This window comes from Tamandua tetradactyla, chromosome 20 (assembly GCF_023851605.1).
Source record: "Tamandua tetradactyla isolate mTamTet1 chromosome 20, mTamTet1.pri, whole genome shotgun sequence".
Taxonomy (NCBI): domain Eukaryota; kingdom Metazoa; phylum Chordata; class Mammalia; order Pilosa; family Myrmecophagidae; genus Tamandua; species Tamandua tetradactyla.
In genome coordinates this window covers 63,611,522-63,635,100 of record NC_135346.1, presented here as the reverse complement: position 1 = coordinate 63,635,100, position 23,579 = coordinate 63,611,522, and the positions used below count along the sequence as shown (strand labels likewise).

Below are 23,579 nucleotides of genomic sequence, written 5' to 3'. Positions count from 1 at the left end.
TAGTTTTTGGCTAGTCTCACTCAGCATAATGTTCTCAAGGTCCATCCATGTTGTTACATGCTTCATAACTTTATTCCGTCTTAAAGCTGCATAATATTCCATCGTATGTATATACCACAGTTTGTTTAGCCACTCATCTGTTGATGGACATTTTGGCTGTTTCCATCTCTTTGCAATTGTAAATAATGCTGCTATAAACATTGGTGTGCAAATGTCCATTTGTGTCCTTGTTCTCATGTCCTCTGAGTAGATACCTAGCAATGGTATTGCTGGGTCATATGGCAATTCTATATTCAGTTTTTTGAGGAACCACCAAACTGCCTTCCACAACGGTTGCACCATTTGACATTCCCACCAACAGTGAATAAGTGTGCCTCTTTCTCCACATCCTCTCCAGCACTGGTCATTTTCTGTTCTGTTGATAATGGCCATTCTGGTGGGTGTGAGATGATATCTCATTGTGGTTTTGATTTGCATTTCTCTAATGGCCAGGGACATTGAGCATCTCTTCATGTGCCTTTTGGCCATTTGTATTTCCTCTTCTGAGAAGTGTCTGTTCAAGTCTTTTTCCCATTTGGTAAGTGGATTGGCTGTCTTTTTGTTGTTGACTTGAGCAATCTCTTTATAAATTCGGGATACTAGATCTTTATCTGATATGTTGTTTCCAAATACTGTCTCCCATTGTGTAAGCTGTATTTTTACTTTCTTGATGAAGTTCTTTGATGCACAAATGTGTTTAATTTTGAGGAGTTCCCATTTCTTTCTTTCTTCAGTGCTCTTGCTTTGGGTATAAGGTCTATAAAACTGTCTCCAATTATAAGATTTATAAGATATTTCCCTACATTTTCCTCTAACTGTTTTATGGTCTTAGACCTAATGTTTAGATCTTTGATCCATTTTGAGTTAACTTTTGTATAGGATGTGAGATACGGGTCCTCTTTCAACTTTTGCATATGGATATCCAGTTCTCTAGGTCCCATGTATTGAAGAGACTATTCTGTCCCAGGTGAGTTGACTTGACTGCCTTATCAAAGATCAAATGTCCATAGATGAGAGGGTCTATATCTGAACACTCTATTCGATTCCATTGGTCAATATATCTATCTTTATGCCAGTACCTTGCTGTTTTGACCACTGTGGCTTCATAATATACCTTAAAGTCAGTCAGTGTGAGACCTCCAGCTTCGTTTTTTTCCCTCAAGATACTTTTAGCAATTCGGGGCACCCTGCTTTTCCAAATAAATTTGCTTATTGGTTTTTCTATTTCTGAAAAGTAAGTTGTTGGGATTTTGATTGGTATTGCATTGAATCTGTAAATCAATTTAGGTAGAATTGACATCTTAACTATATTTAATTTTCCAATCCATGAACACGGTATGCCCTTCCATCTATTTAGGTCTTCTGTGATTTCTTTGAACAATTTCTTGTATTTTTTTTGTATAAGTCTTTTGTCTCTTCAGTTAAATTTATTCCTAGGTATTTTATTCTTTTAGTTGCAATTGTAAATGGAATTCATTTCTTGATTTCCCCCTCAGATTGTTCAGTACTAGTGTATAGAAACACTACAGATTTTTGAATGTTGATCCTGTAACCTGCCACTTTGCTGTACTCATTTATTAGCTCTAGTAGTTTTGCTGTGGATTTTTCAGGGTTTTCGACATATAGTATCATATCATTTGCAAACAGTGAGAGTTTTACTTCTTCCTTTCCAATTTGGATACCTTGTATTTCTTTTTCTTGTCTAATTGCTCTGGCTAGAACTTCCAACACAATGTTGAATAACAGTGGTGATCGTGGACATCCTTGTCTTGTTCCTGATCTTAGGGGGAAAGTTTTCAGTTTTTCCCCATTGAGGATGATTTTAGCTGTGGTTTTTTCATATATTCCCTTTATCATTTCAAAGAAGTTCCCTTGTATTCCTATCCTTTGAAGTGTTTTCAACAGGAAAGGATGTTGAATTTTTTCAAATGCCTTCTCTGCATCAATTGAGATGATCATGTGATTTTTCTGCTTTGATTTGTTGATATAGTGTACTACATTAATTGATTTTCTTATGTTGAACCATCCTTGCATACCTGGGATGAATCATACTTGATCATGATGTATAATTCTTTTAATGTGTTGCTGGATTTGATTTGCTAGAATTTTGTTGAGGATTTTTGCATCTATATTCATTAGAGAGATTGGTCTGTAGTTTTCTTTTTTTAAATATCTTTGTCTGGTTTTGGTATGAGGGTGATGTTGGCTTCATAGAATGAATTAGGTAACTTTCCCTCCTCTTTAATGTTTTGAAGAGTTTGAGCAGGATTGGTACTAATTCTTTCTGTTAGGTAGAATTCACATGTGAAGCCATCTGGTCCTGGGCTTTTCTTTTTGGGAAGCTTTTTAATGACTGATTCAATTTCTTTACTTGTGATTGGTTTGTTGAGGTCATCTATTTCTTCCCGAGTCAAAGTTGGTTGTTCATGCCTTTCTAGGAAGCTGTCCATTTCATCTACATTGTTGTATTATTAGCATAAAGTTGTTCATAGTATGCTGTTATTACCTCCTTTATTTCTGTGGGGTCAGTGGTTATGTCTCCTCTTCCATTTCTGATCTTATTTATTTGCATCCTCTCTCTTCTTCTTTTTGTCAGTCTTGCTAAGGGCCCATCAATCTAATTGATTTTCTCATAGAACCAGCTTCTGATTTTATTGATTTTCTCAATTGTTTTCATGTTCTCAATTTCATTTATTTCTGCTCTAATCTTTGTTATTTCTTTCCTTTTGCTTGCTTTGGGGTTAGTTTGCTGTTCTTTCTCCAGTTCTTCCAAGTGGACAGTTAATTCCTGAATTTTTGCCCTTTCTTCTTTTTTGATATAGGCATTTAGGGCAATAAATTTCTCTCTTAGCACTGCCTTTGCTGCGTCCCTTAAGTTTTGATATGTTGTGTTTTCATTTTCATTTGCCTCGAGATATTTACTGATTTCTCTTGTAATTTCTTCCTTGACCCACTGGTTGTTTAAGAGTGTGTTGTTGAGCCTCCACATATTTGTGAATTTTCTGGCACCCTGTCTATTACTGATTTCCAACTTCATTCCTTTATGATCTGAGAAAATGTTTTGTATGATTTCAATCTTTTTAAACTTGTTGAGACTTGCTTTGTGACCCAGCATATGGTCTATCTTTGAGAATGATCCATGAGCACTTGAGAAAAATGTATATCCTACTGTTGTGGGGTGTAATGTCCTATAAATGTCTGTTACGTCTAGCTCGTTTATTGTAATATTCAAATTCTCTGTTTCTTTATTGATCCTCTGTCTAGATGTTCTGTCCATTGATGAGAGTGGGGAATTGAAGTCTCCAACTGTTATGGTAGATGTGTCTATTTCCCTTTTCAGTGTTTGCAGTGTTTGCTTCAAGTATTTTGGAGCATTCTGGTTCGGTGCATAAATATTTATGATTGTTATGTTTTCATGCTGAATTGTTCCTTTTATTAGTACATAGTGTCCTTCTTTGTCTTTTTTAACTGTTTTACATTTGAAGTCTAATTTGTTGGATATTAGTATAGCTACTCCTGCTCTTTTCTGGTTATTATTTGCATGAAATATCTTTTCCCAACCTTTCACTTTCAACCTATGTTTATCTTTGGGTCTAAGATGTGTTTCCTGTAGACAGCATATAGAAGGACTCCTGAGGAGTCCTGCCACTGAATCCGGAGGCAACCAATCCTCTGTAGAAACACAGCCACAAAAACTTCTATTTCCTCCCATTTCCTCTTTTTCCATTAGCCCAGTGAGCGACCTCTGCTTTGACCAGGTTCACCTGAGCTGGGGGCCTATTTTTAGTAGTCAGAATTTGTTAATTAATTCCACAATTGGCATTTGGTTGGACTCAGCCCCTGTTGCTGGTAAAGTCTGTTTCCTTTCCCCTCTGGGAAGCAGCCTGTGGGGGAGGTGCACCGGCTGCCACCGCTTGGGGAACTCACAGTTCTGAGGGGGCTTGCAGCTGGTCCAGCTGACGTGGCTCTGGGAGCTGTTCTGTACTGTTTCTGGTTATTTAGTAGTTGTTCTGGAGAACGAACTAAAACATGCACATTGCTAAGCCACCATCTTGGTCACACCTCCCGAAATATAAATTTTATACAAATAAACATTTTTTGCTTGTCTCACTGGTACGTTAAAGTTTTAAAATATTAATTACTGTCTATTTTCAACACCCTGCATTATTGACATTCCTTTGTTCTTCCTCATGCAGAAACATTTTTAAATTCGCACATTTAGTCACTATCATTACACACTCTAGGCATTCCTAGATTATACCATCTCAGTCTTTATTGTCTAAATTTCCCTCTGATTTCATTTGTGCCCCCAGCCCTCCTATCTCCATCATTCTCACGTTCAGCCTCATTCAGTGTTCCAACATTATTGTGTTACGGTGAGGTAGTATTGTGCTATCCATTTCTGAATTTTTACAATTAGTCTTGTTGCATAATCTATATCCCTTCAGCTCCCTAATTGGCCTCCTTAAAAGTGAACCTTGGGGGGCCACGGTGGCTCAGCAGGCAGAATTCTCACCCGCCATGCCAGAGACCCAGGTTTGATTCCCGGTGCCTGCCCATGCAAAAAATAATAATAAATGAAATTAATTAATTAATTAATTAATTAAAAGTGAACCTGCCTGCTTTCCCCTAAATATCTGGGTTTGATTCACTGATTGTTTGGCTAATATGAAACCTGATGGAGTTTTCTCTGCTTAAACCTTTGTGTTAACTATGTAGAACCCAAAATGGACATTGTTACTGCATTCAGTGGACAGCATTCAACTCCTACCTCACACCTCTCACCAATACTCCTGTTGATGAAAAACCTTGCTGTATTTCTACTGACTCTTTGGCTGTTACGAGCAGTCTAGCTCTTTGGTCTACAACTTGGAAAATTACAGACTGGCAGACAAAAGAATCTCCTCTTTGAGACTCTGAACTGTACTAACAAATCATGGCCCCTGATCCAACCATTTGGGTCACTTGTTATTGGGGTTTGAATCATGTACCCCACAAAAGACATGTTCTTCATCTTAACCCGTGTTCCTGTGGGTGTGAACCCATTTGTAAATAGGACCCTTGAAGATGCTATTATTAGTTAAGGTGTGGCCAAACTGAATGAGAGCAAGCCTTAATCCAGTATGGCTGAAGTCATTACAAGCAAAGGAAATTGAACACTGAAATAGAAGCCAAAATTCAGTAGAAATCAGAAGAGCAGGCAGAAAGAGATCACCATGTGTGGAGGATTGCTGTAAAGCTGCAGACTCTTTAAGAAAGTAAGCCCTGCCAGTACCTTGATGTTAGAATTCTGACCTTCAAAACCATAAGACTATAAATTCCTATTGTTTGAGTGAGAAAAAAAAACCTGCCTGACCAAAATGGGGGAAAGAATTGTAGCAAAGAGGGTATCAGTGGCTGAGAGAGTTCAAATAGAGTTAAGAGCCTACACTGGAGGCTACTCTTATGCAAGCTTCAGCTAGATAGTGCTACTATCGTGGTTTGCCAAACCCCAATCAAAGCCATTCCGGCCAACCCTGAAGAACAGCTAGGGCTGTATCTGAGATTCTACAAATGTTCCATGAACTGATTACTTTCCAGAAAGCTACAACCTCCAGATGAGTTCCTAGACCAGATAAGTCCTGAAACCTAGAGGGGCCACCCTCACCAGAATATCATTTAGTTCCATCTACCTATCCCATATTACTGATAGCCCTTTCCAACATGAGAAGGTTAAAATGGGCATAGCCCAAATACCACTAAAGAGTGGGAGAAAGAGCAAAGGAGAAGTAGGAATCATAACAGAGAAGATAAGATATAACAAGTGAGTATGACTACAGAATCATTATATTGATATTCTTTTAGTCTCCAGTGACTTGGAGCAGCTAGAAGGAAAAACCTGAAATTGCAGAATTGTAAATCATACCAAGTTCTGAAATCTGTTATACAACCAATTGTGGAGTGCTTTGAAATTTACTGTTTTTTTGTACATTTGTTATTTTTCACAATAAAAATAGATGTAAGATAGATGAAGAGATTAGAAAGAAATGAATAAGTAGATAAATGGATAAATAGATGATGGATGATGGATAGATAAATGGATATCTATGGATAGATAGATTCATATATAAGTAGATAAGGGATGGATGGATGGATAGATGATTGATAGCTAAGTAGGTAGATAAATGATGATGATAATCAAGATAGGTTAGATAGAGAGATAAGGATGGATAAACAGAAAGATGGATGGTGGGATGGATGGTTAGATGGATGGATGGATATATGGATGGATGGATGGTGTACTGTTCTGAAGCTATTATGTACCCAAAAAAGGCCATGTTCTCATTCTCTTAATCCATCTCTGTGGGGACAGACCTATTGTGTGTGGGGCCTTCTGGTGTAGATTATTTCCATGAGATGTTACCCACCCCATTCAAGATGGGTCTTAATCCCCCTGTTGGAGTCCTTTATTAGAGGACAAACGACAGATGAAACTGAGAGCAAGCTCAAAGAAAGAAACATCCCAGGAGAAGCAAGAAGGACCTATATAAACTGAGAGCCATTTTGAAACCAGAACCCAGGAGAGAAAGACCAACAAACATCACTCTGTGCCTTCTCATATGACAGAGGAAACTTGGATGCCCATAGCCTTTTCTCAAAGAAGGTATCTCCCTCTTGATGCCTTAATTCAGATATTGATATGGCCTTAGAACTGTAAATTTGAAGCCTAATAAATCCCCTTTGAAAAGGCAAAACAAAAAAGGAAAGTAAACCTGGTGGTCCTGCTAAGACTGGTTTCTCAAACCTGCTAACACATTCCTACACTGGGAGTATAGAAAAGTTACTGCTTCAGGAATATGCTTGAGCCAATGCATATTGGCTGGTAAGAAATTATAAGTAACTATTCAGGAGATCTGTGAGATAGTTGTTAAACCTTTGGTTGCTTGCAATTGGCCATAGTGTAGGTATATACGCTTATGGAAATCCACAATCGGTATCATCCAGGTGTTCAGGTTTTTAATTTATTTGTTTTGTCATTGGAGAGCTGTATTATTACCTCACCACTACCATAAGTCCTTAATCTCCATGATCCCATTCCCAACAAGACCACAAAATGCTGTTTTGTGAACCATTAGGATTTTCACGATACTGTCTGTCATTCACTTATAAAGCAATAAGAATGAATTGATGAAAAAAAGTCATAAAATGTTATTAAATAGGGGGCACAACATGATAAGATAGATATTGCATGAAAAGGTAAAAATTGTGACATTGATAAAGGAATGGCTGAGGTTTGTGAACTCTGGGCTCCGATTCAGGCCACCCCAAGCAGGAGCTCATTGCTCTCATTTTTCTCCAGATTTTATTAAAAACTCACTTTGAAATCTTGGTCAACCTGAAAGCAATTCAAAATAAAAATAGGGGGCACAGGTGGTTCAGTGGTAGAATGCTCACCTTCCATGCGGGAGACCCAGGTTAGATTCCTGCACCATGAACCCCCCCAAAAAAGTTATTAAACAGAGCTTCAAAATACAGTTGCAAGGGGGTGGGCCACAGTGGCTCAGCAGGCAGTGTACTCGCCTGCCATGCCGGAGACCCGGGTTCGATTCCCGGTGCCTACCCATGCAAAAAAAATAAAAATACAGTTGCGAGAATAGAAATAAATGATTTAAGGTAAGGAAAAGAGCAAAATAAAGCCATCTCAGAAAAAATACCCATTGAGATCTAAAAATAGGAAAACAGACTCTACTAAGAAGTTACCCATATACATGGGGTACTTTTCTGAAAATAAGCAAAATGAAAAGAAATTAAGTAAAACTTTTTAAATGAGGAGAGAGAAACTGAAAGCTGTGGAAGTCAAACCAATAACCAATAAAATCAACGCAACTAGTAAACACACTAAAGTGAATTAGAGCTATGAATTTCCATCTCAGCACTTCTTTTCCTGCATCCCATGGCTTTGTTATGATGTGTTTTCATTTTCATTCATCTCAGGGTATTTCTTCATTTATTTTGTGATTTAACATATTGGTGAATGAAGCTGGAACAGAATGTTGAATGAAATAAGCTATATAGGAAAGTGTATGGTCTCACTTAAATTCACTAGAATATCCAAAATTCAGAAACTAGAGTATGGGTTACCAGGGACCAGGGTAGAAGCAAGGAATGGAGTGTTTATGCTTAGAGTTCTGTTTGGGATGGTGGAAAAGTTTTGGTAATGGATGGTTGCAATGGTAGCACAACGTTGTGAATGTAATCAGCACCACTGAAATCATATGTTTGGCAGTGGTTAAAATGGGAAATTTCAGGTTTTATGTATTTTACCTGTTAAAAACATAAAACTACACAGCACAAACAGTGAGCCCTAATTTAAACATTGGATTACAATTAAATTATAATAATATTGTTTCATCTATTTTAAGTACCACATTAATACTGCATATTTCTAATAGAGAAATAATTTTGCCAACTGTTGTGTATGAAGGGTATGGCAAACGCTAGCTCTGTACTTTTGCATAATTTTTCTGTAAACCTACAACTTCTCGAATTAAAAATAAATTTAAAAAATCTCACCTGTATGATGAAATTATTCATATCTTCTTTATTGGTCAGAGTGGTGAAGAAATGTTTACATTTGGCTTTGGAATATGAGGGTCCTCTCCATATTTCAATTGGAGTACACCTCACATTCCTGTTGATGGCAAGGGGTTACTCCCAAGTGATGGCTTGGGATTCATGACAGGTGGATCTGGATATTGGGTACAATATTGTACCCAATGACTTCTTTCTCCATTCTCAGTTTGCTTAACACTGTGTTTGCTCAGCTTCTACTTTTCTCATTTTAATGGAAGTGCGAGAGGAATACAGTTGTCATTAACTATTGACAATGCAACTGCGGGTGAGTACAAATTCTTTTTTTTTCTTTTAATATTTTTTATTGTGAGATACATTTTAAAAAGTAGTTATAGAACAGATTTCAAAATTTGGTAAGGGTTACGGCTGTACAATTTCAGGCTTTTCCTTCTAGCTGCTCCAAGACACTGGATACTAAAAAGAAGTATCAATATAATGACCCAGCAGTCACACTCATTTGTTAAATCCTATTTTCTCTGTGACAAGTCCTTCTCATTTGATCCTTCTCCCAATATTTAGGATATTTGGACCATGTCCATCCTAACTTGCTCATATTGAAAAGGGGTATCAACAATATGGGATAAGGGGGTGAAACTGGTTGATGTTCTTAGACAGGTTGACCCTTCTGGGTGTCCGGACTTTTCTAACCTTGGAACTCTCTGGAGGTTATAGGTTTTTGGAAACTAAACTTTGTGTGTGAAACTTTTTTAGAATCTCAGACAGTGCTGGGTGCTCTTTAGGGTTAAAAAGAATGATGTTGGTTGGGGGGTTGGCAAACCATGGCAATTAGACTTATCTAGCTTAAGCTTACATAAGACTAGCCTCCAGAGTAGCTTCTTCACTCTATTTGAACTCTCTTAGCCACTGATACCTTATTTTGTTACATTTCTTTCCCCCTTTTTGTTCCAGGAAGCATTGTCTATCCCATAGGTTCAGAGCCAGGCTCACCACTGGAAATCATGTCCCACGTTGTCAGGGAGACTCTCACCACTGAATGTCATGTCCTATGGAGGGAGTAGGGTAATGATTTTCCTTGCAGAGCTGGGCTTAGAGGGATATAGAGGCTGCATTTGAGCCAGAAAAAAGGTTTCCTGGAAACAGCTCTTATGCATAATTTAAGGTAGTCTTAACTTCTCCACTATAAAAATAAGTGTTGTAAGGGCAAGACTAAAAATCATGGGCATAGCCTGTTTTTTTGGGAATCTAATGTTTGAGAGAGTACTAGTGGTTTCGCAGGAGGGAAATTTTAGTAGTTTCATATTTTTTCTTTCCAGTCCCTTAAGAAACTCTACCAGTACTTTTTAGTTGTTGGCCCACCATAGTCTTGGATTTATTCAGGTACTACATTAAGCTACACAAAATTACAAGGCCTCATCCCGGTTCTGGGCTCCATGTGTTTGGGTTGTTTAAATGAGCTATCCAGTCAGGTTGATTTAGTTGTGAGTAACAGAAGATTAGGTTCTAGACCCAATAAGCCTCTCTGCCTTTGGTCTCATACAGTAGGTGAAGCTCTAGAATGCATACACTATCATCATTTGCCCTATATTCTGATTTACATTAGACCCAACCAAATCGGCTTCATTTTTATCTCTAATTGATTTTTTCATTTATTTTAACTGAGTGTAGCAATGCCAAGATGCAGAATTCCAGTCTGAGTCTTAGATGTCACAGAGGTACCCAAAGTTCCTGGGAAATACCAGCTTATGCACCTATAGCACAGCATCTCAGCATCTAGCAATACACTTACAACTCTAGACAAAGAGGGACTACTATATGAGCTTACAATCTAGGTTCCAATTTTCTTATAATAAGTATTTTCTTAAAGGGAACATACCATATTTGTTCTTTTGCTTTTGCCTTAATTTGGACAACACAATGCCCCCGAGGTTCATTCACTTCATTGCGTGCTTCACAATGTCATTGCTTTTTGTAGCCACACAATATTCCATCATGTGTTTGCATTATTTTCTCTGTGTGTGTTCCAAAACTTTTCTTCTGGTTTATTCATGTTTTCTAAAAATATTTTTATTAAGAAATCTTTACAAGATACAGTCCATCTATATCATCACATAATTACATATTCATCACCATGATCATTTTGAGAACATTTACATCAGTCCAGAAAAAGAAATAAAAAGAGAAAAGAAAATCTCATACTTCCCATACCCCTTACCACTCCCTCTCATTGATCACTAGTATTTCAATCTACCCAATTTTTTTTACCCTTTCTCCCCTATTATTTATTTATTTTTATCCATATATATTTTTTTGCTCATCTGTCCTTACCTGAATAAAAGGAGTATTAGACACAGGTTTTCACAATCACATAGTCACATTGTAAAAGCTGTATAATTGCACAATTATCTTCAAGAATCAAGGCTTCTGGAACACAGTTCAACAGTTTCAGGTACTTCTTTCTAGCCACTTCACTATCCAAAAGGCCATCTATATAGTGCATAATACCACCCTCCAGGGTAACCTCTCAGCTCTGTTTGAAATATCTCAGACATTGAAACTTTATTTTGTCTCATTTCTCTCTTCCCTCTTTTGGTTAAGAAGACTTTCTCAATCCCATGATGCTGGGTCCTGGCTCATCCTGGGAATCCTGTCCCACATTGCCAGGGATATTTACAGCCCTGGCAGTCATGTCTCACGTAAGGCAAAGGGCAGTGAATTCACCTGCCATGTTGGCTTAGAGAAAGCAGCCATATCTGAGCAACAAAAGAGGTTCTCTGGGGGTGACTCAGGCATAATTATAAGTTGGATTAGCTTCCCCTTTGCAGGAATAAGTTTCATATGGGTGAACCCCAAGATTGAGGGCTGACCCTATTGGTTTGGTTGATCCCACTGCTTGTGAGAGTATCAGGGATTTCCCAGATTGAGAAGTTTACTATTTCCTTCTCAGTCTCCCAAGGGGACTTTACAAATATTTATTCTTTGCCCAGATTACTCTGGGATATATTAAGGCATCACACTAACCGCTACAAACCAACAAGATCTCACACCCTATTCAAGATTCCATGTAATTATGGTGTTGAAATAAATTAATCATACAAGTTAAATTAGAAAACATGCTACCCAAAATATAAATTGTGCACCAAAAACATCTGTCTCTTTGGTCTCACACAGAACTTTTTTTTAGAGGGGGTTTTTCCAGTTTGTTTGTTTGTTTGTTTGTTTGCTATTTAACTTTTTTTATTGTATGGTATAACATATATACAAAGCAAAGAAATAAAAAAGCAATAGTTTTCAAAGCACTCTTCAAAAAGTGGTTACAGGATAGATCCCAGAGTTTGTCATGGGCTACCATACAATCCTCTCATATTTTTCCTTATAGCTGCTCCAGAATATAGGAGGCTAGAGGACTTAAATAATTTTTCATCATCACAATTGACTTTATTCTTCTTTTTTTTGTGAACAATAACATATATGCAAAAAAGCTATAAATTTCCAAGCACAACATCACAATTAGTTGTAGAACATATTTCAGACTTTGACATGGGTTACAATTTCACAATTTTAGGTTTTTACTTCTAGCTGCTCTAAAATACGGTAGACTAAAAGAGATATCATTTTAATGATTCAACATTCATATTCATTTGTTAAGTCCTCTCTTCTATGTAGAATTCCAACATCACATTTGATCTTTCCATACCTCTCATTAGAGTTGTTTGGGCTATGACAATTCTAAATTTTTTATATTGGAAGTATTTGTCGCTTACATGGGTAGGGAGATGGAACTATCTGATGTTCTGGAAAGGCTGAGCTAGGTTTCAGATCTTATCTGGACCAAGGACCCATCTGGAGGTTGTAGGTTTCTGGCAAGTTACTCTAGTGCCTGGAACTCTTGTGGAATCTTATAAATTGCCCTAGGTGTTCTTTAGGATTGGCTGGAATGATCCTGGTTGGGAGTTGGCAGGTGATGACTGGTAGCAAGGTCTACCTGAAGCTTGCATGAGAGCAACCTCCAGAGCGTCTCTCGACTCTATTTGAACTATCTCTGCCACTGATACTTTATTAATTATACCTCTTTTCTCCCATTTGGTCAGGATGTAATTATTGATCCCATGGTGCCAGGTCTGGATTCATCCTTGGGAGTCCTCTGTGATGCCAGGGAGACATTTGCCCCTGGATGTCATGTCCCCTATAGAGGGGAGGGCAATGATTTCACTTGCAGAGGTGGGCTTAGAGAGACTGAGGCTACATCTGAGCAACAACAGAGGTCCTCCAGAAGTGACTCTTAGGAACGCCTATAGGTAGTCTAAGCTTCTATGCTACCTACATAAGCTTCACAAAAGTAAGCCTCATGATCAAGGGCATGGCCTATTGATTTGGTGTGTCCCTGATAGGGAACACAGTATCAGGGGATTCCCTAATGGTAAGGTTTAATAGTTCCATAGTCTTTCTCTTCCTCCCTTAGGGGACTTTGCCAATTCTTTTTGATTATCTGCTTAATATACTCTTGGATGTTTCCAGATATTACAATAATCTATACAGAATTGAAGGACCCCTTTCTCATTCTGTGCTCTCTGTGTTTCAGTTGTTCAAATGAGCTATACAGATAGGTTGAATTAGATTATGCATACAAAAAATTTCAGTTCCAGATCAAATAAACCTTTCTTCCATTGGTCTCATAGAGTATGTGTGGTTCTAATATAGAGACACTGTCTGCCTTTCCCCTATGTTCTGAATTAGTTTAACCCCAACCTGTTCAGCTAAAACAGCCTCTCAAGATCCAGAAACAATAATCACCACTCCAGACTTAATGTTTCTGCTCTAAAAGCTTATGATCTAGGCCACTGTTTTCTTGTAAGCATTTTCTAAACCTGACCATACCTTTGTTTTTTGTGTGTTTGTTTGTTTGTTTCTGGCTTATTTGTCTCACCAAATGCCCCACATGTTCATTCACATCGTTGCATGCCTCGTGGCATTGTTCGTTTTTGTAGCAACACAGACTTTGTCATAAGTATACACCATTGTCCACCATTCTATTTCTCCGTCAGTGCATCCTTCAGTCACCTGCCTTCATTGGGCATCATGTAGAAGGCCCAAAGCCAGTCCATCAACATTCCCAATTTTAGATAATTTCATTGTTCCCCAGAGACAGAAAACCAATAAATACACCCTCACCAAACAGGAAATCAAAACCTCCTCTTAACTCTTCTCCCTCACCTGTGGTTGCTGTGGTAGTGCTGATGGTTTCCTTTTGAACATAGCTCATAGCATACCTATTAGTTAAGGTTCTCTAGAGAAACAGAATCAACAGGAAGTATGCATAAATATAAAATTTATAAAAGTGTCTCACATAACCATGGACATGTAGAGTCCAAAATCTGTAGGGCAGGCTGTGAAGCTGATGATTCCAATGGAGGTTCTGGATGCACTCCTCAGGAAAGGCTCGCTGGCCAAAGCAGGAAGAGAGCCTGTCTCATATGAATCCTCCTTAAAGGCTTCCAGTGATTAGATTAAGCATCATTCATTAAAGAAAACACTCCCTTGACTGATTACAAATCGAATCAACTGTGTATGTATAAATGTGATCATGATTTAATTTTATGAAATGTCTTCATAGCAACAAACAGGCCAGCACTTGCCCAACCAGACAAACAGATGCCACCACCTGGCCAAATTGACACGTGAACCTGACCATGACAGTCTACCCCTTGTCAACTTAGCAGTTATCCTCATCACCTTAAACCATACCTAATTTCTAAATAGAAAACAATAAAAGACACGTTTTTTTTCTCAACTAACAAAACTCAACTGTCCTGCATATAACCAGAGACACATTAAATCTCTCCAGAATAGGGTGCAAGTCCTTGGGTAATATTCATTCTTAAACTTGATATCTTACAATTTAAATAGTATAACATGAACAAAACAGCCTTACAGTCCTCATTTCTGTAACTGATCATGTGGTCTTAGTTCATATTTATCACTACCTTCTTCTACTACCCATTCCATGTTCCATTTATGCTCAGCAAGCACTTCAGCTGGCCGTGGTTATTTTCTGGTTGGGGTGACTCAAACCTTCATTCCTGAAGTTTCAGAGCCATTGGTAGTCCTGCCACGATTGGGTTGTTGCAGTTTTCCATTGATTTTAATCACAGGGCATGGTAGTGCTAAAAGGTACCCTAGGGGATCTCCTGTATTCCAGAAAAACTCTTCTTTACCTGCATTGTGTAGTTTCAGTCCTATTTCCCCCAATAGTCAGGGTCAATCACCCCAGACAATAATGTAATCCCCTTCTTGGCTTGTTGATCCAGGGACATGAGTAGCCCAAAGTAACCAGGTGGTAGTCTAGATTCCAGCTTCAGTGGAATCATTGTTGTTTCTCCTGGTGGAAGCACTCTCCCTTTTGGAATTAAAACCTGTAGACCAGCAGAGCTCAGGGTCTCAGGGACAGGAAGAAAAAATTTTCCTAGTGAATCATGAGGAGTAATAGTGAGTGGTGCCACTCCCATTTCCAACCCTTGGTTCCTGGACCCATGGATCCTGGCTATAGGAGAAACAGCACCATACAGTGGATGGCTTCCTGGAGAACATTACCCTAGACCTTCAATGTATTGCCACCTAGTTGACACTATAATTGAGTTTTTAAAATGCCATTCCACCGTTCTATCAATCCAGCTGCTTCTGGATGAGGGGGAACATGGTAAGACAAGATCATTACATGAGCATGTGCCCGCCCCTGTACTTCATTTGCTGTGAACTGTGTTCCCCGCTCAGAAGCAATGCTGTTTTGTATCCATCCTGATGATGGATAAGGCATTCTGTAAGCCCATGGATAGTAGTTTTGGCAGAAGCATTGCCAAACCCATATCCAGAGTAAGTGTCTATTCCAGTTAGAACAAATCGCTGTGCCTTCCACGAAGGGAGTGGTCCAATGTAATCAACCTGCCACCATGTAGCTGATTGGTCACCTCAGGGAATGGTGCCATATCTGGGGTTGAGTGTGGGTCTCTGCTCCTGGCAGATTGGACACTCAGCAGTGGCTGTAGCCAGGTCAGCCTTGGTGACTGGAAGTCAATGTTGCTGAGTCCATACATAATCTCCATCCCTACCACCATGACCACTTTGTTCATGAGCCCATTGGGCAATGACAGAAGTTGCTGGGGAAAGATGCTGACTGGTATCCACAGAACGTGTCATCTTATCCACTTGATTATTAAAAGCTTCCTCTGCTGAAGTCACCCTCTGGTGTGCACTCACATGGGGCACAAATATATTCGTGTTTTTAGCCCACTCAGAAAGGTTTATCCAATACCTCTTCCCCAGACCTATTTGTCACCAATTTTCCAATTATGGTCTTTCCAAGTCCCTGACCATCCAGCCAAACCATTAGCAACAGCCCATGAGTCAGTATACAAAGGGACCTCTGGCCAGTTCTCCTTCCAAGCAAAATGAACAACCAGGTGCACTGTTCAAAGTTCTGCCCACTGGGAGGATCTCTGCTCACTACGGTCCTTCAAGGACACCCCAGAAAGGGGTTGTAGTGCTGCAGCTGCCCACTTTCAGGTGGTACTTGCCTATTGGGTTGAACCATCTGTAACCCATTCCTGAGTTTTCTCTTCCTCAGGTGATTCACTGTAAGGAACTCCCCAAGAGGTCATAACTCTGGTCTTCAAAAGAAAAGGTAATGTAGGAGGAGTGGAGACCATGGGCATTTGGGCCACTTCCTTGTGAAATTTACTTGTGCCTTCAGGACCTGCTCTGGCCCTATTTCATATATAGCATTTCCATTTTATGATAGAGTGCTGCTGTGCACACCCAACTTTATGGCTTGGTGGGTCAGACAACACCCAGCTCATGGTAGGCAACTCAGGTCTCATGATAACTTAGTGGCCCAAGGTTAAGCATTCTGTCTCTACTAAGCGCCAGTAACAGGCCAAAAGCTGTTTCTCAAAAGGAGAATAGTTATCTGCAGCAGATGGTAAGGCTTTACCCCAAAATCCTAAGGGTCTACATTGTAATTCTCCTATAGGGCCTGCCAAAGGCTCCAAACAACATCTATATTTGCCACCGACACTTCCAGCACCATTGGTTCTGCTGGATCATATGGTCCAAGTGGCAGAGCAGCTTGTACACCAGCCTGGACCTGTTGCAGAGCCTCCTCTTGTTCAGGTCCCCACTCAAAATTAGCAGCTTTCCTGGTCACTCAATAAGTGGGCTGGAGCAGCATACCCAAATGAGGAATGTATTGTCACCAAAGTCCAAAGAGACCAACTAGGTGTTGTGCTTCTTTTTTGGTCCTGGGAGGGGCCAGATGCAGCAACTTATCCTTCACCTTAGAAAGGATATCTCGACATGCCCCACACCACTGGACACCTAGAAATTTCACTGAAGTGGAAGGCCCCTGTATTTTTCTTGGGTTTATCTCCCATCCTCTGGCACACAAATGCCTAATCAGTAAGTCTAGAGTAGTTGCTACTTCTTGCTCACTAAGTCCAATCAACATGATATCATCAATATAATGGATCAATGTAATGTCTTGTGGGAAAGAGAAACGATCAAGTTCCCTGCAAACAAGATTATGACATAGGAATGGAGAGTTAATATACCTCTGAGGCAGGACAGTGAAAGTACATTGCTGACCTTGCCAACTGAAAGCAAACTGTTTCTTGTGGTCCTTACTAACAGCTATTGAGAAAAAAGCATTTGCCAGATCAATAGCTGCATATCAGGTACCAGAGGATGTGTTGATTTGGTCAAGCAGTGATACCACATCTGGAACACCAGCTGCAATTAGAGTTACCACCTAGCTGAGTTTACGATAATCCACTGTCATCCTCCAAGACCCATCTGTTTTCTGCACAGGCCAAATAGGAGAATTGAGTGGGAATATGGTGGGAATTACCACAACTGCATCCTTCAAGTCATTAACAGTGGCAGTAATCTCTGCAATCCCTCCAGGAATCTGATATTGCTTCTGGTTTACTATTTTGCTAGGTCAGGGTAGGTCTAGTGGCTTCCACTTGGCCTTTCCCACCATACTAGCCTTCACTGCATGAGTTAGAGAGCCAACGTGGGGATTCTGCCAATTGCTCAGTATGTCTATCCCAATTATACATTCTGGAACTGAGGAAATAGCTACAGAATGGGTCTGGGTGCCCACTGGACCCACTGTGAGACAGACCTGAGCTAAAACTCCATTGATCACCTGGCCTCCATAAGCCCCCACTTGGACTGGTGGACCAGAGTGACGTTTAGGGCCCCCTCCCCTGGAGTTAATGTCACTTCTGAACCAGTGTCTAGTAATCACCAAAATATCTGATCATTTCCTTTTCCCCAATGCATAGTTACCTTGTAAAAGGTTCTTGGTCTCCTTGGGGAAGGCGTGGAGGAAGATTAACAGTATCAGATTGTGGCAATGTAACAGGGTTCTCCCCCAAAGGGACCTGGTCTCCCCTTCATTCAAGGGGCTCTGGGTCTGTAAACTGTCTTACTCAAGGCTAGATTGATTAAGGGGCCATGACTCTGTGCTTTTCAAATTCAAGTTAGACTTCTGTTCACTTGACCTGGAACACTTTTGTTTATACAGCTCAAGCAAGAATTTAGTAGACTTCCCATCTATTCTATTTCTAGGTACCCCATGATTTACTAGCCAACACCACGAATCTCTTTTATTTTGACTCCTGCTTTGAGTTTGCTGTCTATTATAATAGGCACATCGACCCTGTCTTTGGTGATTAAGTGCTGCTGCCTGGCTTCTGCCAACTTGAGAGCTGGTCATCCCCACTGTGTTTAAGGATTTCAGCTCAGTGGCAACAGTTCCCACAGTAATATCTGACCTACAGAGAACTGCAACTACAGAGCTCTTCAGGGATGATTGTGCTAGTCTCACAAATTTATTTCTCACTGTTCTGGTAAAAGGTGCATCCTCCAAACATTCCTGGGGTGTAAGAGCAGGCTTTGCATGATAAATCCACTCTAACATTCCAATCTCTCTACTCCTCTGGATCCCCTCATCTATATTATACCAGGGCAGTTCTGGCATTTCAACCTCAGGTAATGTTGGTCAACTTTTGATCCGTGTTTCAACCAACTATCCAAACTGCTAGTGGCTTTTCTAACCCCTCGAGCTATAACATTGAATGAAAAATCTCTGCTTAGTGGGCTCATATCAATAAATTCAGCCTGATCCAGCCTTATATTCCTCCCACCATTATCCCACACCCTTAAAATCCATTGCCACACATATTCCCCTGATTTCTGTCTATATAAATTGGAAAACTCACATAGTTCCTTTGGAGTATAGCATACCTCATCATGGGTGATACTTTGTATCTCACCTTTAGGGGCCTGTTTGGACTCTAGTGTAGTTATGGGTCTGGAAGAAATACTCATTAATGTATCCAATATATCTAACAATAGCCAGCCAATATCTCTATGCCTCCTATTTCCACAAAACACTGTAAAGATGTCAAAAACATTATCCCCCAGAGCCTGGCTTCATTTAAGTGAAGCATTAGAAGAATCAAATGGTGATATTTTGACTATCTCTTTTGCCAACTCACTCCATGGGTTGGCAGTGTCATTCTGATTATGTGAATCAGAGTCCTTAGTGCCTTTGAGTCTAGTCAGAGTAGAAAACCATTCATAAAAACCCATTTAAGATTCTGTTTCTTCAGGAAAGGATGTTGAATTTTGTCAAATGCCTTCTCTGCATCAATGGGATGATCATGTGATTTTTCTGCTTTGATTTGTTGATATGGTGTATTACATTAATTGATTTTCTTATGTTGAACCATCCTTGCATACCTGGGATGAATCCTACTTGGTCATGATGTATAATTCTTTTAATGTGTCATTGGATTCGATTTGCTAGAATTTTGTTGAGGATTTTTGCATCTATATTCATTAGAGAGATTGTTCTATAGTTTTCTTTTTTTGTAATATCTTTGCCTGGTTTTGGTATGAGGGTGATGTTGGCTTCATAGAATAAATTAGGTAGCTCTCCCACCTCTTCAGTTTTTTTGAAGAGTTTGAGCAGGATTGGTACTAATTCTTTCTGGAATGTTAGGTAGAATTCACATGTGAAGCCATCTGTTCCTGGACTTTTCTTTTTGGGAAGCTTTTTAATGACTGATTCGATTTCTTTATTTGTGATTGCTTTGTTGAGGTCGTCTATTTCTTCTTGAGTCAAAGTTGGTTGTTCATGCCTTTTTAGGAAGTTGTCCATTTCATCTACATTGTTGTATTTATTAGAAGTGTTCTAATTACTGAGCATTCGCAGATTGATTACATGTTTAGTCACAGAACGTATGAAAGGAAATGGCAGAATGAGGTCCCGGTGACTTGTAGATTAAACTCTAAGCTACTGTGCATGTCAGGAGGGCCCACTTTGGTTAGATCCAGTCTCGGTCATCAAGATAATTTGAGACATAGAGCGGGCTTGTTCCAGGCAGACCCAAAACCCTTCATTAACAAACATTAGGGGCTGTCTTTAGTGGTTACAAGACTCTGAAGTTGAAAAACTGGATAACTAGATACATAGGAAAGTTAGTCACAAGGTTTTTATAATCACGGGGCAGAAGATAAGGGCTATACAACTATTATCAGGGATTAAGACAGCTGGATTACACTTCAGGGATTTCAGGTATTTCCCTGTCTACTCTGATTTGCCAGAAAACAAAAAGGAATATTTATATAATGATTCAGTAATCAAAATCATCCCTTAAATCCTGATTTCTTGGTTACAATACATTGCTATATGTGCAGGTTTTTATCATAAATCTTCAACTTAAATGTTTCATTCTCATTCTCCCAGCAGCTTCCTCCCAGGAAATACTCAATTTCATTCCCTCATAACAGTAACCTGTTCAGTTGATTTCATTTGTTTGTCACTACAACAAAGAGGAAGATGTAAAAACATGGATGAACTTCACAAATGGCACCTCTGAATTAAGAACTGCAGTAAAATGAATTGAGGGGGAGCTCTTATTTGGCAAATTAATTTAAAACTTGCTCACAGTTTTGTTTTGTTTAAATCAGAATAGAGCATAAAATAAGTAACAGGGAGCACAAGTTTCATTCTCAACTATTTACTTGTCACACATAGACCTCACAGTCAGTAGCCCTCTAAAACAGTTTCCATGTTCTTCCTGTTAATATATAGGAGGTGACAAAGAGGCAGAGCGCGCTAAAGACTCTCCACACTTTGGGCCAGGTGGAGATCAATACTGCCAGGTGGAGATCAATATTCAGGCAGTCCAGCTCCTAAGACATCTGGTTACACCTTGTATGGTGTGCCAGTGTGCTGGAGGATGGATCAGATCTCCGGATGGAAAAGTCTTTCTGCAACATAGTTCATTTTCTTGGTCTAAAACCAGCTTTGCAACTCCAATTTAATTTGTTACTTTTTCACTTTCTGGGATGTAGGTCAATATTCACTTATCATAGTAGGAGCCTAAGGGAGAATTTCACTAGGATGAAAAAAGAGATTCTTTACCTCTATCATAGAACACCCCCCACCACTACCCCACCCCCACAACAGTGACCACTGGTAGAGTCCTTGGGGCAGGTTCCCAGGAGCCTATGGCGGAGGCCTCATGCTCCTCAACCATGTGCTGTGCTTACGCAGACCTCGCTGAAGGGCTTGTGCGATTCTCGCAGCTCTGTTGCCTGGGCTGGGAACACGTGCTTGGGATTTAACAGCTTTCAGCTGGGTTGTGGAGCTGGCGAGCGCACCCTCCTTGAGCCGCCGATAACATCATCAACAAACCGTGGACATTTCCTGACCCGACAGGGCAGAGGGTTGCTGGGATTCAGGAGGGGAGGACCCAGAGCCGCGGGGCAGCCCCCTGGAGTCACGTGGGACGTCACAAGCGCCCCCTGTCCTGTGTCTGGAGCCTGACCCAGCGCTTGCGCGGATGGGAGGGGCGAGAGGAAACGCCCCGGTCCCAGGTTGAAGGGGACCGAGTCTGGGCGTGGAGAGGGGAACCCCGTGCTCCTTCGCCAGCAGATTCATCTTTCCGGACCTTCGTGTTGAATCTGCTGAGCAGTCTAATTTCCTGGGTTCGGTCTCCGGCGCTGAGAAATCGGACACCGTCTCGGTGGTGGGCCGGAGGGCCGGGCCGGGCGCGCTACCCCGAGAAAGCGGAGCCTCCTGCGCTGGGCCGCGGCCTCGGGCGCCCGCCCCGCGGCCTCCGACCACCCCAGAGCCTTCCTCGGCACCCACCCCGGGAGGGCCGTGCTCCGGGGCGAGCCGGCAGCGTCCACGGTGAGCAAAAAGCTTCCTATCTGCAGGCTGGTGTCGGGGAGGGAGCTTCGCAGTGGCTCCTGCGAGATGTTTTGTCTTAAATAGCGAGCCCCGAACCTTCGTTTTCTTCACAGTTGCGGTGCGAATGATTCTTTTATTTCTATTGTAATATTTTAGCAAGACTTACTTTACTTAAGTATCCCTTTATTGTGGGCGTGCCGACACAAAATCTGCATACTGTAGGGTATTTTAGCGAGTCCTGGAGACAATATAGATCCAGAGAAAGGGATAAAACATATCCAATACTGCAACGCATATGAAATATTGGAAACTTCCAGTTGGGTAAGTTGGGGACAGGTCTGTCCTGGCTGAGCCATGTTGCAGCCAGTGGGGAAAGGGAAAATGGTGCCCATTTGTCTGTGCTTTTATATTTTACAAGTTGCTATATCCTGCAACGCTGACGTGTGAACAATGTTGAAAGTGTAGAAATATGACTATCAAAATTCCCAACTTTTAATTTCAAACATCTTTTTCACTCTTAAAAAATGAAAATTATTATTATTTTACAATCAGTGGCTCGCAATATCATAACATAGTTGTGTATTCATTACCATGTGCATTTTTTCAAACATTTGCCGCACTCCAAAAAAAAAAAAAGAGAGAAAAAAGAAAAACCTCAAACATACCATACCCCTTATACCTCCTTCTCATTAACCACTAGTATTTTCATCTACCCAATTTATTTAACTCTTTCCCCCCCTATTATTTATTTTTATCCATATTTTTTACTCTCCTGTCCATACCTTGTATAAAAAAAGCATCAGCCACAAGGTTTTCACAGTCACATACTCGGGTTGTAAAAGCTATATATTTATGTAATCATCTTCAAGAATTAAGGCTACTGGAACACAGCTCAACAATTTCAGATATTTCCCTTCAGCCATTCTGATACACCATAAACTAAAAAGGGATATCTATGTAATGCATAAGAATAGCCTCCAGGATAACGTCTCTACTCTGTTTGAAATCTCTCAGCCACTGAAACTTTCCCTTATTTCTCTCTTCCCCCTTTGGGTCAAGAAGGCTTTCTCAATCCCTTGATGCTGGGTCCTGGGTTATCCGGGATTGTTGTCCCTTATTTCAGAGGAGATTTGCACCCCTGGCAGTCATGTCCCACATAGGAGGGAGGGCAGTGAGTTCACCTTCTAAGTTAGTTTATAGAGAGAAGCCACATCAGAGCAACAAAAGAGGTTTTCTGGGGGTGACTTTTAGGCCTAATTTTAAGTAGGCTTAGCCTATCCTTTACAGGAATAAGTTTAATAGGGGTGAATGCCAAGATTGAGGGCTCAGCCTGTTGATTTGGTTGCCTCCACTGTTTGTGAGAATATCAGAAATTTTCCAAATGGGGAAGTTGAATATTTCCTCCTTTCTCCCCAGTTCTCCAAGGGGATTTTGCAAACAATTCTTTATTTACTGCCCAAATTACTCTGGGATATATCACACTAACCTGAACAAACCAACAAAATCTCACACCCTATTCAAGATTCCATGGTGTTCAACTATCTAAAATATAAATCTTGCACCAAATAAACATCTCTCCCCTTAGTCTCACACAGAAGTTGAAGTGTTAAAATGTGGATAGTATCCATTACCCTGTATTCTGATATATCTTAGTTCTATCCAAATCAGCTTCATTAATATCTCTACTCAAAGTCTGATCACTTTT

The 23,579-nt window shown here is 40.2% G+C and overlaps 1 protein-coding gene across 3 annotated transcripts in view; it reads left to right on the top strand.

Moving 5' to 3' along the window:
* Positions 1–21,368: 21,368 nt before the first annotated feature.
* Positions 21,369–23,579, top strand: part of LOC143664255 (uncharacterized) — a 42,849-nt gene continuing 40,638 nt past the window's right edge. Inside the window, exon 1 of one of the 3 annotated variants that reach the window (XM_077137938.1) lies at positions 21,369–21,874. The gene's annotated coding sequence lies outside the window, so the exon portion shown is untranslated. The remainder of the gene's footprint in view (positions 21,875–23,579) is intronic. The other 2 variants (XM_077137935.1, XM_077137937.1) reach the window with 2 other exon arrangements.